Consider the following 24,804-nt stretch of genomic DNA (forward strand, 5'->3'; position numbering starts at 1 on the left):
GGGAAGAGGAAGAAAAAAAATAAGTGAGAAGGGAAGAAGCATCGCGAATTTATTTTTCTTTCTCTCTTTCTCTTCCTTCAAAATCACTTATCCGTTTGTAATAACGTGTTTTATGTTTTAATATAAGACAGTTAAGAACTGCGAATTGTCTTTTTAACAGTCGAGAAAAAGAATTTTCTAAAGTCCTTTAAAAAAAGTGGTAGAACGTCTAGGAAAAACATAAAAGTCTATAAACCTCGAGGCGTTAATATCTCCGAAGTTCAAACTTTGTTTTCTTTTTTATTGGCGAATATGTGGAAATGGAAAAGATCTAAATGTGTTCATTTAACTTCGAGTAAATAAAAATTTCAGGATAATTTCAAATTTTTCTGACATGAATTCTATTTTTTTTTTAATTAATATATATATATATTATTGTATATATATATTATATATATTATTGTATATATGCAATGGTAAAAATAATAAATTTAGAGATTATGCATATATGTATATAACTGTTAGTTATAAATTTATAAATAATATCATTATAATTTGATCTATACGATCAATACTGTTACATTTATTTTATTGACTGATCATTTGTATTATCATTGTCATCGTATACATAATTATTTGCGATGTACATTTCATCGAATAATTTTTGTTTCCATAAATACATAGATACATATCCAAAATAAAATTATAATGTATGAGAATATTAGTAGCTTGAATGATGTAGAAACAGGTAATGAAATAGTTCAAACAAAATGCTAAGTAGCACTGATATCAAATTTAAATATTCATTTCGTGCGGATAATTATGCACTGACCCAATATAATCTTCAATTGTCCCTGGTCAAAGTAATAAAAAATTCGGATATTAACGAAAACAAATGTATTTTTAAACTGGGAACGAACGAATAATAAATAAAATAATTCCGACGATGAAATATACAATTGAGAAAGTATCTAATTTAACTTATAATTATCATATAAAAAGCAGGCCTTTTATAAATTTATATTCTACTTTAAATCTATGTTTAATATAGACATAAAATAAATAATAATAATAATAATAATTTGCTATCTCCACTTTATTATTTTGACTTCACTTTACACACACACACACACAATATATGAGAAGTACGAAATTATGTTTAGAAAAGCGTTTAAATTAAATAAACACACACACATATATATAAATATATATATGATTTGAATTTTGAATCAAACTTTTATGAGATATTAATAAATAAAAAAATTTATTCCAACCAGAGTAACAGAAAAAACTTTTATAACTTTTTCCACGAGTTAGGATCGTTCTAACGTATGAGAATCGATATTTATTGAACGTCGAAAAAAGCTGGGTGTGTTAGAAAGTGTGAAATATAATTATAGTGCAGCAGACGGTATCTTCGAACTTCGTTTTCTAAGAAGGTTCAAAATAACTGTCAGACTTCAGAAAAAGAATATATTTACCCTAAACACGTACTGGTTCCGTAGGTCTAAAAAAAGAAAAAAGAAAATGGAAAAGAAAAAGAAAAAACGTCGAACGCTTCTTCCCTTTTCGTCGTTAAGCTTTCCTTAAGTACTTTTTATTCCGAGATAAGATCCTCGAAAATTTATTTTTAAACGGATTACTATTAAATTGTGACCTTTCTTTTTATGGAATTATTCTATACTGCTTTATAAATTAAAAATAATAATAATAATAATAATAATAATAATAATAATAATAATAATAATAATAATAATAATAAATAAAAAGAATTTACGATAATAATTTCTACTGTTATAATTGTAAACGAAGCGTAACAAAATTTCTTCGATTTTAAAACAATTTTATTTTATTTTATTTTATTTTATTTCATTTTAATTTTTTTCTTTTTTTTTTTTTTTGGTGTCCACACTTCTCAACGTTTTTTTACGAAGAATTGATGTTAACCACCCTTAAAATGATTTCGAACTCGACAAATAAGCGTGAGTCGAGAAGAGGCAAGAAAATTGAAAAGTACGTCTAACTCGTACGTGACGAAGGATTAAAAAGTTCCTACTACATGTGCAATAGAAAGAAGAGGGAAGATGAAATTAAGGGCGACGAACTTCGTTTTCCATCCCTTCGTTTTCACACAGGACGCTGTTCTCCCCTATTTCGTTTACGTTCGCTAACGAACAAAACAGCTGTTCTCTCGCGTGATGTAGCTTTTTTTATTATACATCGTGACTATCTAAGAATTATTTTAGACTATGGACCGTTCGTTCTCCTTTTACTCAATCATTCTTTTAAAGTAAAAGGATCATAGAAAAAAAGAAATAAAAAGAGAAAAAAAAAAGAATAAAGATATTCAACATAACAATGAAAATTATCTCTATAACATTTATTTCTTTTTTCTTTTTATTTCGTTATTCTGTTCATCCTTGATCAGTAATATTTCTTTTTCATTATTACTATTATATATTTCTATCCTACTGTATTTTTATATAATCCATATCTTATACAATTTTATTTTAATGTATCACTTAATAAAGAATTATAAATCAAGATGGACATCGATTGGATGGAGATACTATTTTAAAACAAAATTTCTATTTATTAAAATACTTTCAAAATTTTTCAAGTCGATATCTAAGTTTTAATTTTTCTTATTTTCACGATAAGCAGAAGAAAAAAATGTTCAAAAAATTCGAAATGAGATCCATTACTTTGACAGCATCTAAACGAGATCTTTTCTAATCGCCATTACAAGCTATTCTCATCATTAAGTAGTCCCGCATCAACGTATGTTAGATAAACCTTCCTCTCCCCTTCTTCTTTTTTTTTTCATATATGCACTACTACGCTCTTCTTTCAAGTGTTGGTAATAAACCGAACAAGAAGGAGTATAATAAAACCGATAGCATTCGGTCTTGATATAGTAATATTTTACGTTCCGGATCTACCCTCCAAAACACTGGCATACATCGGAGTATTATGGCGATTACTACCCTAATGAATTTTATGGATTCACGATAGAGTATTCGATAAATAAATTTGTTCTATATCTTTTCATTCCTCTTCTTTTTTACCAGACCTAATTTTATTTCTCCTCGATTATTTATACGAAAAAAGATCGATACGTTGTATAAAAAAAAAAAGAAATTTGCACAATCTTAAAAACCTGATAACTTTTATTTAATACGTGAACTCTGTATCTATTTATATAATATATATATATATATATATATATATATATATATATATATATATAAACACGTATTTCTTTTTAACCAACTATAAAAAGAACTGGCATGTTCACGCGATGTGAATTAACAATTGTAAAAAAATACCTACGACGAAGTGTACGAAATAAACTTTTTCAATATATCTGAAAGAGGAAAAAATATAGGCTACCAATAAATTTTCATTTTATTTTCATGTATCATAGTCATATCATTAAAATATTGTTGCTACAATAAAAACAGATGATTTTTCAAATTCTACTAGACGTATTTTAATATTGCATACTTTAATTTTTTCATGCTAGAATTTTATGTATTACCTTGTGAATACTTCTTTTTTTATTTACTGTGTGCCGAATGTACTATATCTCCATTTTGTTCGATATACGCAAGCGCAGATCTTCGAACGTAATCTCGATTTATTCCAAACTCGATGTACCTCTTTCTTTTCTATGTACCTCTTGTTTTATCTTTCTCATTCCCCTTCCCTCACCTCCTCATTCCACCTCAGCTATCGAAACACTCGAAAAACGAATTTTCGTGATTACAAGTCACGTATCTCGGGAAAAAGATTGTCAATCGACTTCATTTGGCCAGGTCCACCGTTTTAGAGCAACCGTTTACTTCGCAAGCTTTCCGAATTTTCCGTGCTTTTTATAAATACGTGTATGTACGTATCTATCTATCTATACATATGTGTATGTGCGTGTGTGTGTGTGTGTATATATATATATACATGGTGCAGGACGATTATCTCTGATCGACCGTTTGACAGGAGCCGACACATAGAATGGGTAAGCTATCGACATCGGGATTCAATCGATATTCTTCCTCGTACTCTCGACGAATTTTCACGCTGCCCAACCAGGCCGTTTTTCACGACACGCTTCGCCACTGACACGCTCGTTCCACTGACAAATTCATCTCGTTACGGCGGTATTCGTACGAATTAACTGTCGGTTTGGAAATTATTCAATTTCGTTAATAGTACACGTTGATATTATTTGAAAATCTATTCCAGTTTTTTTTTATTATTCTTGTAGGTCATTTATTAAGAGAAAGAAAGAAAGAGAAAAAGAGAGAAAGAAAGAAAGAAAGAAAGAAAGAAAGAAAGAAAGAAAAGATTCAAAGATATATACCAAAGTTTTAATAAGGTCGAACAATAAACTATAAATAATTTTGTTTGAACGATGCTAATGCTTTATCCTATAGATAATATTATACACACACACACACATATACTAACCAAGAGAATAAAATACTTATAAGAGGAGGAAAAATGAGATAGAAAAGACGGGAAACTCTGTTTGCCGACAGTTTCAATTTTAGTCCCTCGCCTTCCAACGTCCTGGAGCGTCCCGACATTGAGTTTTACTCGGCAGCCACCCTCTCTCATTCTTCGTACGAGAATCACCACCATCCCCTTTTTCGTTCCCTCGTTTTACCCTATCGTTCTATCTACCATTCGCGAATTACTCCGTCCTTCGCATACTTTACGGCTCTGGTAGACATTTTCTCCATTTTTTCTTTTTTTCTTTTTCTTTTTTTTTTTTTTACTCGCCAGGATATTTCACGCATTTTCCCGTTATTCTTTTCCTTTTTTCCTCCCCGTTCCTCCCTCTCTATCGAAAGTTTCAAACATTCAACGATTCCCCACTAACGAATCGAGTTATAGCCATTCGAGTTATTCCTATGAAAAAGTTCTACGAAATCAGAGTCCGATCGTTTGTGGCTTTTTCTCATGTCTTTTTCCTAGTGTGGATCGTTTAATACTTTATACCGGTAGCATGCACGGTCTCTCATCGCGTTCACAACTGTCGGCACCTAAATCAAAATTTTTCCTTTTTTCTTCCTCTTTCTCTCTCTCTCTCTCTCTCTCTCTTTTTTTCTTTTTTACTACGAACCGAAAGGTCTCGAGCCTCATATAATTCTTCAAAACCTTAATATTCTATCTACGTGTTTTCGTGACATTTATATTATGGAAATTTGAGAATTTTATCGACGACAGTATTGAGGTATGATATTTTACGATTGACAAGATCGTATATCGTTTATTTTATAAAATCAATATTCCCTTGATAGAAATATTATATTCGTATATTACAATAGATTTTCTAGACCCTCGGTTTTTATACACTCGGCTTAAATATCACTTTCATCGTTCGTAATTTTTGTTGTCTTTTCTTTTTTAAGGACAATAAATCGACGAAATATTATTCAAAATAAAACATTGAGAACGATTAAATTTCTACAACGACCGATGAAGGTTGATTGATTTTGAAAAGATTAATGTATTGACGTATAAAATATTTTAATTCGATAAAAGGGATAGAGATTTATTCGAATAATAACATTTATATAAAACACAATAAAATTAAATCTGAACGAGACAATATTATCAGGAATAAATTTCTATATAACCATTCTTTTCGATCATCGACATTATCCTATCAATTTTTATTAAGATGGTTAACGAAACGAGATAAATATTGAATACATAATTAAAGAGAAAAGTCTCAAAAAAAAGAACAAGAAGAAAAAAAGAAGAAAGAGACAAGAAATAATTGAACGAATAAAATTATCGCGTCGATAAGAAGTTGTCCCGATAAGGACAATGGTGTTTAGCCGAAGTTAAAATCAGAATCATGCGAGAAGTTGATACCAGTTGTATCATTAGTCGTATTTACTATAGTATACTTGCGCAAGCATTCTACTAGTAAAAGACTTGAGAAGGATGAAACTCTGCATCTGCACTTGGTATTGGTCGAGAAAAGACGTTGAGCAGTTGAAAGTCGACAACTACGACGACTACGACGATGACGACAGGCGTAACCAACTTCTCGCATACAGATCTACCGCGAAGGATTACGATCCGGATTAAGCTTACGATAAGCAGCTTACGTTCTTATTTCTTATTCCTCGCGTACTGCTTACCCTTCTTCAGTGGCGACATTTAAAGTCCGACCTCGGATTCTATCTGATCGTAAGGATAATTTACCAAAAATGAGGACGCTTGGACTCGTTACGTTCTTCGTAAGCAAAAAAGAAAAAAAAATTAATAATAATAATAAAAATAGAAGAAAAGAAAAAAAAAAGAGAAATCTAGACATGACTAGAATTTGTCAAATTTATATACGCCATAGAAATATATTCTTTAATAATTATTATACTACGTCGAATAGTCTCTTTTTGTTTTATTAATGTTAAAAATATGTTTTGGTACGTGATACCTTTTTCTTTTTGTTTTCTCTTTTCTTTTAATCATATTTTTTATTACAATATACTCTTTCCATTATTGATAAAAAGTATGCTGTAAATAGGATCTCTTTTTAATCATACTTTTTACTACGTTATCACTTTTAAAGGAGATATTGATTGAAAAACTGATAAATACAACAGCGGGCAATTATAACATATTAATTTGTTTTTAAAAGATTGTTAAACGACGAGCTACGGCGAATTATCAGGTGCATATATATTTGTTTAAAAATTTTCGATCGAAGTATAAAACATATAAAATATTTCGCCAATTATCCCCGTACAATCATACAACGAAAAACGAAGAGATTCCATTCCACGACATTGTAGAGTTAGAATGAAACAAAAAAAAAAAGAAAGAAAGAAAGAAAGAAAGAAAGAAGGAAAAAAGAAAACGAGAAAGAAAAAAGGAAAAGAAAAATTATCGTGCAGTCTCGAAATCGAACAAAGTAATATCGCGATGAGACTGCTACGGAAATTAAGCCGAGCTTGCGGCTCGTGCAAGGGATGTGTTCGAAGTTAGGGCGAAAAAAAAAAAGAAAAAAAAGAAGAAAAGAGTCTAAAAGAGTAAAAACCAAAAAAACAAAAAAAAAGAAAAAGAAATGAAAAGAGAAATGAAAAGAGAAATGAAGAAAGAAAGAAGAAAAGAAAAAGAAAAGAAAGAAACGTCTTCGTGTAAGAATAATTTCGATCGCACCGTTGTTAACTTCTTTTACTTTCGTAAAAAAAGCCTTCGACGATTGCAACCCTCGGAAAGGAGGCTTGCATCTATAAGAAAGTATAATTTTGGTAACGCGAAAGAGCCTTTTAATCGTAACTCTGGACTGACTGATCCTCACCCTCTTCTTCACCTTCTTCATCCTTTATCACCTCTTCTTTTAGCACGAAAGCGCATTTCATGCTGCCTTTTCTACGTGCCGAAAGTAGGTAAAGAAATAGTGTGGGAGGTGTGGAGAAAGAAAGAAGAGAAGGAGAGAGAAAGAGAGAGAGAGAGAAAGATGGGATATCACGAACTTGCAACACGATATACACGTGTATCGTAGGCACGCAGCGACGTCTCGTGCTTTTTCTACGTGGAATCGTATCGAATTCGAAACACGATCGTACTTAGGAGCTGCATCATCGTGTTCCCTTTTTCTTTTCTATTTTTATTTTTTACTCCCGCCCCCACATTTCCTATTTCTTTTTCTTTTTTTTTCCTTCTCTTCTTTAGACGTCGTAGAAGATCGATCACTCGTCTACCGAGTTTACCTACATCAATTGGAACGCTGCCATAAAAATAAAGTTGTATTTCTCCTCCCCTTCTTCTCCTCTCTCTCTCTCTCTCTCTCTCTCTCTCTCTCTCTCTATACATATATATATATATATATATATATATATATATATTTAAACTCTTCTCTTATTTTATTTTATTTATCCTTTCATCCTGTCTGAAATAGACTTGAATTATTTGGAGCAATTCGACGAATCGATGTTAAGAAACGCGAAACGAACGAAAAGCGTAATTTCATTGGCTCGCTAATTAATTAGTAACTCGTATTAATTTTTTACTAGTAAAAAAAAAAAAAACTTCTCTTTCTCTTTCTCTCTCTTTTTGTTTCTCTCTTGTTCTCTCTTTGTCTATTTATCTATCTACTATCTCTCTCCTTTTTTCCGTCTCCTCTTTCTCTTTCTGTTCTATACTCTATACTATATATATATATATATATTCTTTTTCCGTCTCTCTCGTTCTACGTGTACCATTAACTTGACTTCGTTTTGCTAACTACCGCATCGATAATTACGGTAATCCTTTTCCGGGCTGTCAAAACAGTAGTCGCGACTACGGCGTGCTCGACTTGACGTTAGCCCGCTTAAAATGTATTTACGAGTACGCTGCAAAAGCCGACTTCGAATACAAAAGTGACTTTCTCATCGTTAACACACAGTTCCGTTTACTTCCTGAAATCGTCGATTCGATTGGATCCGATTCAATTCGATTCGATTCGATACGATACAATTCGATTTGGTACGGTTCGATCCGATTCGATTAATTGAATCTATCAAAAACGAATATAAGAGAGATATTCTTTTCTTGTCTTGTTTTTTTTTTGTTTCTCTTCTTTTTCAAATAAAATCGAATCTTTTGACATTAATGAAAATAAAGATTACAAATGAATTCGAATGGAAATGCTATAAGAAAAATGAATGGAATGAGCTAAATCGCATTATCGTTATTATTTTTGTCGTCGTCGTCGTCGTCGTCGTCGTCGTCGTTGTCGTTGACATTGCACGCGACGTGATTGATTTAGCGAATGTAAATTTTTTTTATTAATTAAACGTCGACGACTAAATTTGAGCAGATGGTGAAAATCAAATTGGGTCGTGGTTCTGTCTCGCTCTCTATCTCTCTCTTTAATAAAAAAGGAATAATTCAATACATATTATTTAATAGATATTATGAAAAATAAATTGGAACGCTGAGACTTTCAAGGGGGAGAGAAGGGAGTATCTTGGAAAGATAGGTAATCTCTTTTTAAGTATCATCAAATTATAAACGGAAAAAGTTGCACATTTCGTATCATGCAAATACGGTAGGTCGGGAAAGTATTCGCAAGTATTATATAAAACTGAATAACTTTTCATAAATGAAATAGAAGTAAATTAATGTTCTATGATTTTAGTATAATTAAAAAATAAATATAAATTAGTAATTTGTAATAGCGGCAGTGAAACAATGTTGTAAGAAGCTTATTCCCTATGTTCGCAAAAAAGAAATTATTCCTTTTGTTTCTTTTTTTTTTTTTTCGTAAATAGATTAATTTAAGTTTCAAAAGATCGGTAACTTTGTCCAGTTGGAGAAGAAGTTATTGAACAAAAAAAAAAAAAAAGAAAAAGAAGAAAGAAGAAAAAGAAAGAAAGAAAAAGAAAAAGATCCTACAAAAATATTTCATATATCTCGCTGTATGCAAAAGGAAAGAAAAGGAAGGATAAATACGAAAGGATTCAAAAGTTCTTCGTTTAATTTGCTGGATCATGAAGAAAATTATTGCAAATATTTACGTAGGAAAATCTTACTATGAGGCCATTCTGTGCGTAGGCACGCTTTTAACTCTGAGAGATGAATTTGATAGCTCGTAAAGCGGAATTGTGACCGACAAGACCTCCTTTTTACGTCTCCCCAAGCGTTAATGATTATTATGGATACGCGTATAACCTAAGTATTTGCGATATGCATCGTTGTCGTGGTATCACGTGCTTGCGCGCCAGACAGCTCGTGCATTTCATCCATCATTCGGTCTAAATGAAAGTGGAATTTTCATAGCCTTCTGGTAGACTGTGTACGATGCTCTAGCATCGAGTCAATAACGAGAAAGAGAGAGAAAGAGAGAAGGAAAGAGAAAGAAAAAGAGAGAAAGAGAGAGAGAGAGAGAGAGAAACGTATGATAAGGGAGTGAAATACAAAGTCAAAGTACGATTAGACAGAGAAAAATGATACGCAAGAAAAAGAGAGAGAGAGAAATTAAAAAAAAAAGGAAAAGCAAAGAAAGAAAAGAGAGAAAGAGAAATCGAAAAATAAAGATAAATGAAAGAGAAAGAGAGAGAGGGGGGGGGAGAAGAAAGTAGGAAGAGTAATCATGTTTCTTTCTCTCTTTCTGTCTCTCTCTCTTTCTCTAATGAGTCCCTCCTCTATCTCGTCGCATTCCGTACGTTCTCGAGCGTCTTAAATTCGCTCGATCAGCTCTATCAGATGAAACATTTCCATCGCGAGAAGTATCAAGGGAAAGAAGAGCACATTGTTTCCCAAGATTCGTCACGAAACGCGATTCGTTGATAGAAACGACTTTCTTCTAACAAGCTACTCGACTGTCTCGTTCTCTATTCGGATGCATTAGAGAGAATCAAATAAAAGATAGTAAAAAATATATACGAATACGTGCAAGTGTACGAATATAATAAATTAAAAAAGAAAGAAAGAAAGAAAGAAAGAAGAAAATAGTGAAAAAAAAAGAAAAAAAAAACAGAAAGATAAATAAAAAAAGAAAAAAGAAGGAAGAGCAAACGACTATGCATCATTAGCAGACGTTGATGTTGCAGCCAAAAGAGAAAGAGAGAAAAAAAGAAAGATAGAAAGAGAAAGAGAGAGAGAGAGAGAGAGAGAGAGAGAGAGAGAGAGAGAGAGAGAGAGAGAAATTTTAACGCTTGTCGAAAATTTCATATACCTATAACGAGACGTCTCAGCGCTAACAATGGCCGTCCATTTGATCGGCGAAGTACATACGCATGTATATATGTATGTACGTACATTAGAAAAATTGCCCTATATTTCGTAATCCTCGGTCTTTACTTTGTCGATTGGAAATAAGACGGAAATAAAAGATAGAAAAAAGTGATAGGAAGAAAGAAATAAAGAAAGTAAGTTTACACATGCGTTTTGTTCCGTATATGTGGAGAATGTGAATGTGTATGTATGTACGTGAACGCATCGCATCCAATAACGTAGAACTTAATAACGGAAGCTTTTGTACGCTACTGGCTTGACCATTAGATCGCACACATTTTCTCTCTCCCTCTCTCTCTCTCTCTCTCTCTCTCTCTCTCTCTATCTCTCTGTCTCTTTCTCTCTCTTTCTCTGTCTAAACGAGACACGCACATACACAGAGAAAATAGCCACACCTGTCGCACGTCCACGGCTGTTTCGCGAGAATTTAACGGAATAGTAAAAGCAAGCGATAGGTGCAATGTATACGTGTATGCGTCTCTATATGCGGTGGAAAAGAGAAAGAGAGAGGTAGGAGGAACCTAACACATCGAAGCAAAGGCAATATATCTGCAAATCGCGTTAACGTTGCGTGTTTCGATACCGGCCTTCCGTATCTTCGCACGGTGTTCGCGTCGCCAACAGCGAACAAAGGGTAGCAACGAGCGATAAACGAAAGTAAATTCTATTATTTTCTGGCTCTCTCTTTTTCTCTCTCTCTCTCTCTCTCTCTCTCTCTCTCTCTCTCTCTCTCTCTCTCTCTCTTTCGTTTTGTTTTCCGCCAATCTACACGCCTCTGGACGGATAAAAGCATCGTTGTCGTTGTCGTTGTTACTCGCTCGACTCTCTCTTAACGAGGAAGAAACTTTAATCCCGTATGCCCTTCTCTCTCTTTCTCTCTCTCTTTTTCTCTCTTCTTCGTTATGTTTCTTTCTATGAGAAGAAAAGAAACGAAACGATGTCTCATAACTAGGTTTAATGAACACGATAGTCATAACATCGCAAATAATAGAGAATTCCTTTTGTTTCGTGCCTTGATCACGTGAAGATCAAGGGACGGAAAACGATATTTTATAAACTTTCCCTTGTCCCTTTTATCATTTCCTTATTCGTTAAAGGCTATGTATATTCTACTGGCGAGAATATAAAGAGGAATGGACAATAAGTGCTTTGTAAATTGCTCTTTACGCGAAAAGTTACTGTCGTCGAGAAATTTTATTTGGAAATGAGAATTATTGATATATTGTTTATGTCCTTAAATATTATTGCAATATAGTTCACTTGTAAAATGGAAATTAAATAATTTTCTGTAAGCATCGAATGGCTATTGGTAATTAAATAACTTTTTATAGACTAAAAAAATGATACATTTGTCAATAAATGTCGTAAAATATTAAAAAAAAAAAAAAGAAAAAAAAAGAGGGAGAGAGAGAAAGCTCAAAAAGCCTTTATTAAATATATTAACGATTAAAACAAATATTGATTATGTGCTATTTATAAAGGCGCTCTATTAAAAAAAAAAAAAAGAAAAAGAAAAAGGAGAAAATGAGATATATATGATATTTATATATTTATAAATATATATATAAACCAACCAATTATCGATCGAATATAAAAAAATTATCGGAGTTTATAATATAATGACGAGACAGAAATTTTTACGTATTATTTATACAAATAGAAATTGATCGATCTCTGAAATGGTATTTGCAGAATGTATTCAAATAATCATAATACTTCGGTGTTACATATATATGCATTGAACGTGATAATCCTCCATTACGTGGTAACTACTATCAGCATATAACAAATCGCACTGGTATGATAAGCCGTATTTCTTAAGATCCCAGTTATTTCATTGATTCGATTCTACACAAAGTATAAAAAATTAATATAATATCAAAAATAATTGCATTTCTTTCCTTCGGAATTCGTTTCATATCATATTCAATATCGTTTTATGGTAAAAAAATAAAGTATTGTAAAAGTATCGTAAAAGAAAAATATAAATATCGACTAAATATTATTTATAAAGTGATGCATTAATTTTCAACGCGAATTTGATTTATTGTTTTTACACGTAATCTTCTATCATTCCCTACACGATTATTATTATTTGCATTATTAAGAGCGATTTTAACGAACGTAAATCACGAGGGACGCGCTTCATTGAATCCACAGAATAGAAGCGAATCGAGCGTAAGGAAACTTAGACGTGTTCACTCGGTCGATTATTTTGTCATACGTTATACACGCACATACACACGCACATATACACCTGTGTTTATATGTGTGTGGGTGTATAAGAACATTTATGCACGTAAACAACATAACTCCTAGCATAGATACGCGTAAACGAGCACAAGTTTATGCATTAAATTCTGTTTACCGGCGCGATCACAAAGTACCTAGTTAAGTATGTCGAAAAACAAAAAAAGGAAAAAAAAGAAACGAAAAATAACAGAAAAGAAAAGAGAGAAGGAGAGAAAAAGAAAAAGAGGAAAGTATATATATATATATATATATATATATATATATAGATTAAAGAAAGTAAATAGCCGAGAAAGAAAATTGCAATTTGAACTTTTCTATTTCCGAAGAGACGAGCGTGATTAAAAGTTCATTAAACGTCGTAATAATAGTAGGAATAAACAAAAATTGTCTGACTAAAGATTTCATTACGAAGATGGTAATAAAAGGGATAAACATAAATAAACGATAGTTGCTGAGAATAAAGTTAACGAGGTTAACTAAAAGAAATTATTGACTTTCTCGTTCCTTTTTCATTGAGTTGTTCAAAAGTCTCGTTTAATCAGCCATGTCAGTGAGAAAAAGAAAGAAAGAGAAAGAGGGGGAAAAAGAAAGAGAGAGAGAGAGGAGTGTGAAAGAGGATAAAAGAGTTTTTGGTTGGTAGATTTTCACCGAAGTAGCTACGGTGTGTGTTATTTCACGAGCTGTAGGTATGCTATGAAAAAAAGAAAAAGAGAGAGAGAGAGAGAAAGAAAAAGAGAAGAAAGAAAGAACAAAAAGAAAAAATAAAAACACAGAAAAAATGGTGAGCCATCATTGGATAGAAGATGGTTTTCGCGCGTGGTGGTCACGTTAGAGTCGTTCGTGGTGGTTACCAATGATACCAATGCTGCTGGTAATGTTAACGATGGTGATGGTGACGGTGGTGGTGGTGGTGGTGGTGGTAGTGGTGGTGGTGGTGATGGTGGTGGTAGCGGTCGAGGTACAAAAGGTGACCGAATGACAGGGCCACCGACCATGACGGAGAGTTGGCGAATAATTACAGACCACGGCGTACTCGGCTTCTCTTTACTTTTCCAAAGCCTCCTGCAGAGAGTACTTGCATTCGTCTATACGTATGTATTGTATATGTATGTATGTATGTATGTATGTATGTATGTATATATGTATGCATCTGGGGGATTTAGGGGGTGAGGAAGTGAAAAGAGTGCAGCCATAGAAAACTATAGTAGAGCACGAAGGTATCGTTCCTTCTTTCTTAAGAAGAATAATCTTGATTATTTTCACGATAAGTATGGAAATTTATTAAAGTCTCGAGTAAACGGGAAGAGTCATATTTTTATTATAACAAAGAAACAATGACGATAATAATAATAATAATAATAATAATAATAATAATAATAATAATGAAATTATATATATATATATACATATATATATAATTAGTTCGGAAACTAGTTAGAAATGAAAAATGAATATCAAATGTTACGTGAAACAATTATATATCGTATAGGATAGAGGAGAATACGGGGGAAATAAATTGAATTAATAATTAGGATAGATAAAATTCAGGCAGGAGGTACGAATAGAAGGAAAAAGAAAATGTAAGATAAGGTTAGATAATAAAAAAGGGAAGAATGCATAATAAATGCGTATTAATTTTTTCTATTACAAATGTATATATTATTATTATTATTATTATTATTTATTATACAATATATAGAAACAGATATAAAAGGAGAGAACTTTAGCACGCAATTCGCGCTATTTATTTGACTTTCTGTCGTGTACCATGAGATTAATATATACATATAGCTTGTCTCTATATCGTTCACATACGAATATACACAGAGAAACTCGTGTACCTACATATACCGTTGCGGATAAAACGAGCTTTCCGCTTTGGCGCGGAACGTGCGAGCTGATATTCGCGCGCTTTTCGTGTCGAGTTTCATCAAGACGCACACTTCGAGCTCATTCAAAGGAACGCCTCATTTTTCTATTCTCGCTTTGTCTACCTCCCACCTCCACCACCGTTGCTCTCTCCTTCTCTCTCATCCCCTCTTTCGAGTTATACGCGGCATGACAAAACAACTGCTGAGAGACACGATATTAAAAATTTCCTAAATTCAGCAGGGAAGCAAAGAATTTACCTTGAATGCCGAGAAATTTAATGAAAAAAACATATACATATATATATATTTAATTATTTTGTTCAATATATATATATATATATATATATATATATATATATATATATCATAAATAAAAATAGTCAGAAATTTACTGACAATCAATAAAGCAGAAGTAATGAAAAATTAAAAAATATTCTTTGTTCGTTGTAAAATAAAAAAGAAAAAAAGAAAAAAAAAGAAAAAAAAAGACAGAAAAAAAGAAATTGACACTTTTCATGGGAATATCGATGCACTTGAAATGTGAGAGTCGAGAAAGAAAATCGGGGTGAGCTTCTCGCAACGTTTAAATATAAACATTCGACTATATTCGCGTTCATTGGATTGGCGTTTCACAACAAACAATCGTGACCCGCTGCTAGTCGACACAAGAAGTAATTACTCTGTCATCGATCGATCGATACTCTGGCGATTAAATGAAATCGAATCACGTTACGTCGACCAACGGAAATTCATAAATCGCATCCGCGATTATACGTTGATTAACAATATAACGTTATAGAGATTCGAATCTTCCAATTAGAATCTTCTCCATGACCATTGTCTCTCTTTCTCTCTCTTTCTATCGTTTTAATTCGTTTGAAAAAAATCGTAAATTTCAATACTCTTAGATTTTGTTGACAGATTAAGGAACATCAATTCCCTCACGTTTCCATCGAGTTCTCCCATTAACACCTAATGCTTTCATTAGGTCAAAATTTCGAGTGGCTCAGCACGATCATCGTTGGCCTGCGAAATCTCCTAATTTCGAAATTCCATTCCCAGCGAATAATATCGCTAATATGAAGCCTGCATTATTCATCACCATCGCACGCAGCCATCGTGCACGTATCTAGACGATTTCTCTGTAACCGGAATACGTATCGGTAATTATGTGAAACATGGTAGTAGCGTGAATGGTCTCTTAGAATCATTAGAGATAAAAAAAAAAGAATAACAGGAGAAGAAAAGAGAATAAAAGGAAAAACAAGGAAAAAGAGGGGATGAAAAAGGAAAAGAAAAAACGTGTAATAGTAAAAAATAAAAAATAAAAAAAAAGACAAGTAAATGGTGTGACAGGTCTCGTTCTACATGGAGATTAACCCTCTAGTCCCTTTTCATGTTCCATTTTAATTCTAATCCTCGTCTCTCTCTCTCTCTCTCTTTTGCTCTTTATCTCTCTTTCTCTTTTTCTCTCTTAAAACGAAAGCAAAGAAAACATTAGTAATACGACGTAACGTGTTGTCCGAGCAACACGTGCGATAGGAGGGTGGTAAAAAAAAAAGAGTGAGAGAAAGAGAGAGAGAGAGAAAGAGAGAGAGAGAAAGAAAAGAAAAAAAAAGAAAAAGATAGAGAACACGACACGATCCTGGACGAGGCTCGACATTTGCATCATACGTCCGCATAATTTCAACGGTGGCCGCTCGTTAAAATACCCAGAGACCAGAAATACCAGACACGAGCGGACGTACATACATACATAGAAGGCGCACTTTATCGCGCTCTCTGCTATGCTCCACGTGTACTTTGCCTTTCGTGCTTTTTCCCCCCTTTTTTCACCACCTTTTCTCTCGTTCTCTTTTATCTCTCTCTCTCTCTTTCTCTCTTAGACCCTCGTTTACTCGCAACTTTATACTTCCTTTTTCGATGAGGATTTAGAAACAAGAAATAGACAGAAAAAAGATATACGACAGCTTAAAAAAATATGTATATATATATATATGATAATAATAAATAAAAAGGGTGAAAAGATGCAACGAGATCACTATTAAATCCACTTAAGTATAAAATTATCTTACGAAAGATAAACGAAGTAATTTCTTTTGAGCATTGCTTCATTGATAATATTTTTGTCGAAATTCGAACACAAACGTTGTTGCGAAAGTATACGAAAAGAAAAAGAAAGAAAGAAAGAAAAACAAAAAGAACGAAATAAATAATTAAAGAAATTCAGTCATTATCAAGTACGAAGATATTTTTAGGAAATATTTACTACGAAGAAAGAAAGATGATTATCTTTGTAGAGATTCCTACATCATTCTGTTTGATATGCACGGATGAGACAAATCTCTGAGCTCAAAGGGCGTCAAAGTCTTCTGCGCTACGTGTTCCCTCGAGATTTCGTTAAGCAGGAAAGCCTGTAGGTACCAGTTAAACCCTTTATGTCCTTTCGTATGCTTCGGCGATCGTCAGAAATCTCTCGCAGCTGCTTTGTATGGAACGTGAGAAGATACTCGAGAAACACGCGTAGAGCTCGACCGAAACGGCGAGAGAATGACTGAGGAAGGGGGAAGGAAACGGTGGTGAAAGCGAGAGATTGGAGTATACACACGATCGCACCTGCTTATCGGACTCGACTATTGCCTATTTCTATCCCTTCTATTTCTCCCTCTACTTCTACCTCATTCACGATCTTCACTTGGAAATACACGTGTTATAATGATCCAAGAACCCACTTTCCGCAAAGCTTATGAGCTACTTTTGAGAATGAAAGAGATAAACGGATAGAAGGGTAGAAAGGAGAAAGAAAAGAGAGAGAGAGAGAGAGAAGGGAGAAGAGATCTATTTGTTTGTTTTAATGTCCGTGAAAATGAAAGGATAATTCATGTATATGGTGAATATATGTATTCGTGTGAGTTTGATGAAATGAAGAGGAATAGAGTAAAGGTTCATTGAGAAAGATACGAACTATCAAAATGAGATCAAATTATGCAGATAAGGCGAAAGATGAATTGTAAAATGGAATAAAAAATATTATTGTACGTGATACATTTTTATTCTGCGTCGAGAACAATTGTAATTTGACGACTTATCTAAATTTTATTTCTGTTATTAATCTGTTATTAACGAAATACTAATTAAACGATTTTATTAACGATATATATGTATCGAACAATATATATATATATATATATATTATATATTGCTCGATAATTGACGATTGATAACATTTCAATTGTAAATTTACTTAAGATATTCAGATATCAATTTAAACGTATCACAATTTTCGAATAATGCAATTGTTAACCGCACTCTCATACGTTGAAATGTTATTAAGCAATTAATTAGTTCTCATCCATGCAATTAATTAAATTCTCGCGAAAGATCTTTATTGACGTTCGTATAATAAACAGCTATTATGACGCGCTTACGCGATAACGATACTTTGAAAATAAAAACAATGGATTTTGCGAATTGAATTATTTTAAACGTTGATTAAAAAATTGTCCGCCATGTATGTTTTCGAAAATGAGCTTGAACAAATCTAACGCCATCTCGGTATTGTAGTTTTTAATAAAATTAAAGAGAGACAAATTAACATAAAAGAAACGGAAAACAGTGATTCCGAATTAAATGAAAAAAGAAAAAAGAGAAAGAGAGAAAAAGGACAAATAAAAGAGGGAGAGGACGGATAGAGAGAGAGAGAAAGAGAGAGAGAAAGACCATAAGAGAGATGAATCTACAAAGTCAACGTTAATAATTTTACATCAAACGTTTATTGAAATTAGTCGAGCATGGAACCTGCGGCGGTAACAGTTATGCAAAGGTTTTCGTTAAAACAACAGAAAGGTAATTGTTTCCATCCGGCAGTTATGAAAAAATCCTTTTACTTCGTATCGAATAATAAAAAAAAAAAAAAAGAAAGAAAGAAAAAAGAGAAATATATATATATATATGAGAGGGAGGAGGGAGAGAGGGTGCAATTAAAAAGAACCACTAGAAAATATAGTATTAAAAGAGATTGCATTGGTATAAGGGTTTCGTTTCATGAGTACTCTATGTTTATACATACATATACATAAATCTATATGTATGCACAATAGCAATAAAAAAGTGATGGAAAAGTGGTAGTAATAATGGAATACTGTGAGAGTAAGTGAGTGACTGAACGAGTGAGTGAATGAGAAGAGAGGCCGAGTAATCGAGGTCGATATTACTCATTATCGTAGTTTCGTTACGAAGTAATGGACGACGATAGCGATCAGAAGAATGATTAAGCTAAAACGAATTCGAGAAAGCGTTCGTTTTTATAAAAAAAAAGAAAAAAGAAAAAAAGAGAGAGAGAAAGAGAGAAAAGGAAAAAGAAGAAAATGTTCGCATTAGTTGTTATCTCGCATTAATCAAAGAGAATCGAACGTGAAAAAATTATTATAAACGAGAGTAATACGGACGCATAAGATAGAAGAAGATAAGTTCTTAATACCGGATAAATATTATTGATCTTTTTTATCGTCAAGATTGCAAATGTTATACGATAGGAAGTTCCATTATCCGAACGTTCTACTATCCGTATAATATACACAAACACACACATATATTTTATTACAGAGAACTCTGTTTCATTTTCTCTATTGATACAGATATGTTTCGTGTAATGTTTCATTTTATTCTATAACGATCACAATGTAAGGCTCCCTGCATACTATGGAGATCATTAGATTACATACATACATATATACATACATATATACATACATATATACATACATACATATATATATATAAAATATATGAACGCATACACAATTGATCATCGTGACCAATGAAATACATTTAATCAAATGCACGCGTTCATTACATTACAAGATACTTTATTGGTTGTCAGATATTAGCGAATGTTTCAAGTGATTTCAACCGATCGTGTCTTTACCGCCTTTATCTAAATTTATCACTGATAATTTCGATACTGACATCAGTCATACTCACGAATTATTCAAGTTATCGATAATTTCGCCTCTCGACGATTCCGTCACCAATTCAACGAGCGATCCATGATCACTGAGCACGCAATCTAAAAGTTTTTTTTTTCTTCCGAATAATACCTTATTGAAAATTTACGATGAAATACATATTTGAAATAATATCGAAGAAATAAATGGATTCAATATGGAAGGCTTACTTCTATTCTTCCCTTTTTTCAAGCATTCATGACTATCAGAAGGAAATATTACTTTGAATCCTTTCAGATAATGAGGAAGAAGAGAAGAAAGAAAAAAAAAGGGGAAGAAGGAAGGAAGGAAGGAAGGAAAGAAAGAAAGAAACCAAATTTATAGAGAACTAAACATAAAAATTTCCAATAATTCAGCTAATTTTCTTGGGTTCAAAAAAAAAAAAGAAAGAAAGAAAGAAAGAAAAGAAAAAGTCGGATCACGTTCGTCTCGATATAAATTATTCCTTCCGTTCGATTATTCAAGAAAATATATTATACAAAATTTCATTTCGAAATATGGCCAACCGAATCATTATTTTACTTAATCATTATTTTACTTAAGTTACTATTTCTATATTATCAGAAAATTACTTTATCCGCGAACAATTGTTGTTTCCTTATTAATTCAAAACTTTATTTTAGTTTATTATTAATTCAAATTTTCATAAGAGCTTTCATTCTCTTTCTTTTATCCATTTTTACATAAGAAAAAAAAAATAAGAAGGGAGAAGACAGAAAATAAAAAAAATAAAATAAAAAAACAAACGAACAAAAAGAAATAAAAAAAATGAAGAAGGAAGAAAAAATGATGAAAGAAATAAAAAAAACAAAAAAAATGAAAAAGGAAGAAGAAGAAGAAGAAAAGGAAGAAGAACATGATCGGTCGGTCCTTATCTCGAACTGGTCCGTTCATTAATGAGATCATGGTACACTCAATTTCCTTCAAAGTGAACCTAGGAAAACCCTCGTAACGCGATAGACTCTAGTAAAAAGCGTTTCCATCGACAAAACAGTTTAGATACTCTTCGCAAAAGAGAAAGAGGAAGAAGAGGAAAAGAAGGAGGAGGAAGAAGTGAAGATAAAGAGAGAGAGAGAGAGAGAAGTAAAAGAAAAAGAGGGAGAAAAAGCAAGAATAAAAGAGAAAGAAGGAAAGAGAACAAAAGAGAGAAAGAGAACGAGTGAAAGAGAAAGAGAGAGGAATAGAAAAAGATAGAGAATGGGAGATGGGTTTGAGAGGAAACACAACGGCACTTGGAAAATATTTTTTGGCGAGTTATCGACTTGTTCGTACAGAACACGATACGCTCTACAAACTGCATTTACCGCATTCGTGCGCGCTTACGGTTGACCAGCGATGCACGTAACGAGCGATTATAGGTACGTACACGTTTGCTGGCGTATCGAGAGTATATAAAAACGTGCGAGTACTACTACAACAGAGAAAGAGAGAGCGCCCACGTTTTCATATATGTGTATATATATATGTGTGTGTGTATGTATGTGTATATATATATATATATATATATATATATATATATATATATATATGCGGAATATATAGATATATACGAGAGAACACGCAACGCGCCTATTCGAAATCGGCCGACATGCGATTTTTCACACGAACCTTTTCCGTAATTTATACCCAGAGTTCCTTTATAGTGATCCGCGTCCACATAGTTATAGACTTTATCGTAACGCCAAAGAAACGATCTTGGATTTCTATTCAATTATTCTCTCGATATTTTTCTATTTCTCTTCTATTTATTCGTCTGTTAAGAAGAAAGATTTAGCATTGCGTAAAAAATTGTTAAAAAATTTTAACTCCCTTCTTCGTCTTCAAATTTCTACTGAAGTTTCTTAGAAGTTCGATATTCGTAAAATTGAGCAGATTATAATTGCGTTTTTATTGTGACTCGTTATTATTAACAGGGATTATTATAATGTTATATTTTTTTTTCTTTTTATAAAATTCTGTTTGGTAATATAATTTTTGTTCAAAATTCGATATTTTGTTTCTTTTTTTTTTATATCAATTTTTCGTATTTCTCTTTAAAAGATAGTTTGAAAAAATTAGATGCATTCTTGATTATCTCTCTCTCTCTCTCTCTCTTTTGAAAAAAAAGAAAGAAAAAAATCAAGGAAAATATTTCCCATGCAAATGTTTCGTGTAAACGTTCTACGAAAAAAAAAATATTATAGAATCGAGATAAGTAAGGACTATTAAAACAGAAGCTAGTGGTTATTAAAATACCGCATTGTTATCCTTTTAAACAATACATAAATACATAGGGTAGTTTTCTTACGTTCACTTTATTACTTCCTCTTCCTCGTTGATCGGTATCTCACGCTGTCATGTTTAACCCTTTAAAATTATCACGAGTGAAATTTTATTCGATACTAATTTTCCTTTAATTTGTATATTGCGGTGATGGGAGGAAAAATAAAAACCTCCAACAATTTTATGTAGCTTATCAAAATAACAAGAATAAATTTCCATAATTTTCATCTAATATTAAAAAATAATAAACTACATATATATATATAATATTGTATTCATTTTACTTATCACTTTCTATGATAATTTTTAAAGGTTGAAGAAAATGACTGGACGAAGATCACTGGTACTCACCTGAAACAGAAATAGAGAAAAAACACATGAATTTAATCTTCATTACGAGATGTGACAATGCGATAAGAAAATAACAAGATGAAGAAAAATATAAAAGTTAGATTTAAAAAAGAAGAAGAAAAAAAAAAAAGACACGAAGCAACGAAAATCCAACCTCTGGTTTCCTCTCACGCACACATTTTCTGTGGATAATTTGAGTTCTACCGCGCGCAACTGGCCAATTTCGTTTGGAAATTCAAAACGATTGCTTTTTCTAGTGCACCCTCTTCCCTTTTTGAATTCATCCTATAGCACAACTCGTTTCGCTTTTAGCCATGCATCCCGCGACTATTGTTAGTGGAAACATCCGTTTGCATTTCGTTGGACGTGTTCGTCGGCACGCTATCGTCGAGTGCAACGTGCGTATCGCACGAAATTAAAAGTCCATCAATTTCTGCTCGCACGCAGATGTCGAAAACGTTGCTCGTTTCTCTTCTTTCTTTTCGACTGTACCAGTTAGTCAGATTGCTTATATTTTATCATATATATATATACATTTATAAGTAAATATTCGCATTAGATTGGACCAACAAAAAGAAAGTTAGAGTAGTGACGGAAAAAAATGGATGGACTAATAAACAATGTTAAAATTTTGCATTAAAAAATATTAATATTTTTTAATCGTCGAATCTTTGCATCATCATATGTACCAATAGTATAATTAAGAATTAATAAAAGTAATAAAAAAGAATTTCTTATCTTATCTTAATCTATCACAATCAAATTTAATATTAATCAAATTTTTTATATTATGGTATAGTATGATATTGACTTAGTCAATAAATAACGTGTTGAAATTTTTAGTAATACGAATATCACGATATACTTTATGAACATATGAAACGTACAAAATTCTAATATTATTTATTGATCAATTCGACACATACGTTATCTCTTCTTCTGCCTTTTAACTTATGGTTATTTAATTTCATACAAATTTATACAAATTTCTTACTACCGAACTCCTCTATATTCCTCCTTCCTTATTTCTTTCCTTACTCTCTCTCTCTTTCTCTCTCTCTCTCTCTCTCTCTCTCTCTCAATTTTAATCGTTGTCCGTTTAATCACACGTGCGATTCTCGTAAACCGATTCAAATTAACAAGCAGATTTACGGGAACTACGGGAAAGAAAAACGAAAAGAAGTTCGAGTAAGAATTATTCCAGCCGCGGAAATTCAAATTACACTTTGGATGACGAATGTAGGTAACAAAAAAGAAAGAAAGACAGAAAGAAAGAAAGAAAGAAAGAAAGAAAAGAAAAAAGAAATAAGAAAGAAAAAAAAAGAGAAAAAAAAGAAAAAACGAAAGAGGAAAGGAAGAAAGAAAAAAAAGGACGGAATTTTCTACGCTTCTCTACGATTCGATTTGCTCGAACATCGCGTGAGTCTCTGTCAAAAGAACGGATTAACGTTCCCGATCCAGCCCGGTTCTCGTTCTCGCTTATCGATGTAGGGAGGAGGAGAAGAGGGAGAGCAGAAAAGAGGAGGATGACGAAGAAAGCGTGAAAAAGAGAGAGAGAGAGAGAGAGAGAGAGAGAGAAAGGCAGAAAGAGAGAAAGATAGATGGATATAAAGAGACAGAGAGAGAGAAGGAGAGAAAGAGAGAGATAGAGAGAGAGATAGAGAGAGAGAGAGAGAGAGAGAGAGAGATCAGTAGAAAGTTAGCGAGAGGAGTAATTCGTAATTCTCGTACGAGAGTAACGAAACTACGAGGGAGGCGCGAGAGCGTAGAATTTAATTTCGGTGGAAGAGTTTCGGGGGCCAGAGAGGCTTGCGTTGTCGTCATTGCTGCTGTTGCTACTGGCTTTACGTGAGAGAGAGAGAGAGAGAGAGAGAGAGAGAGAGAGAGAGAAGACGGTTAGAGGGTGGAATGCCGATAAATGGGATTGGTGCTCGGTACACCGTGGCGATGTAATACAAAGGACCCGCCGTCGGTTTGCTCGCGATCAACGTATATCCTCCGGCTTGTGAAGGGTGCGGGTTGAACCTGGTGAAGGGTATAGAAAGAAAGAGAGAGGAAGAGAAAGAGAATGACAGAGAAAGAGAGAGGGAGGAGGGACGATTTTATCAGACCCAAGAAGAACCGGGAATTAGGACCCTCCCGGACCATTCAAAGCCTGCTCAATAATATTCGTAATACAATGGAAGGTACAGTCGACCCTCTTCCAATTCGATCATCCCAGAAGAGGGCTCTCTCTCTCTTTCTACCCATGCTTCTTTCTTTTCCGAAAGATGAAACGATAGAAAGAGAGGTCCGTTCCTATTATATACATATACGTATATCGATCGATTTAATGAACGAAA

General features: G+C 32.9%; 1 protein-coding gene across 2 annotated transcripts in view; it reads right to left on the bottom strand.

Moving 5' to 3' along the window:
- The window catches only part of LOC127063794 (DE-cadherin), a 132,527-nt gene that overhangs the window by 27,605 nt on the left and 80,118 nt on the right, over positions 1-24,804 (bottom strand). The window lies entirely within an intron of this gene.

Source organism: Vespula vulgaris, chromosome 1 (assembly GCF_905475345.1).
Source record: "Vespula vulgaris chromosome 1, iyVesVulg1.1, whole genome shotgun sequence".
NCBI classification, from domain to species: Eukaryota; Metazoa; Arthropoda; class Insecta; order Hymenoptera; family Vespidae; genus Vespula; species Vespula vulgaris.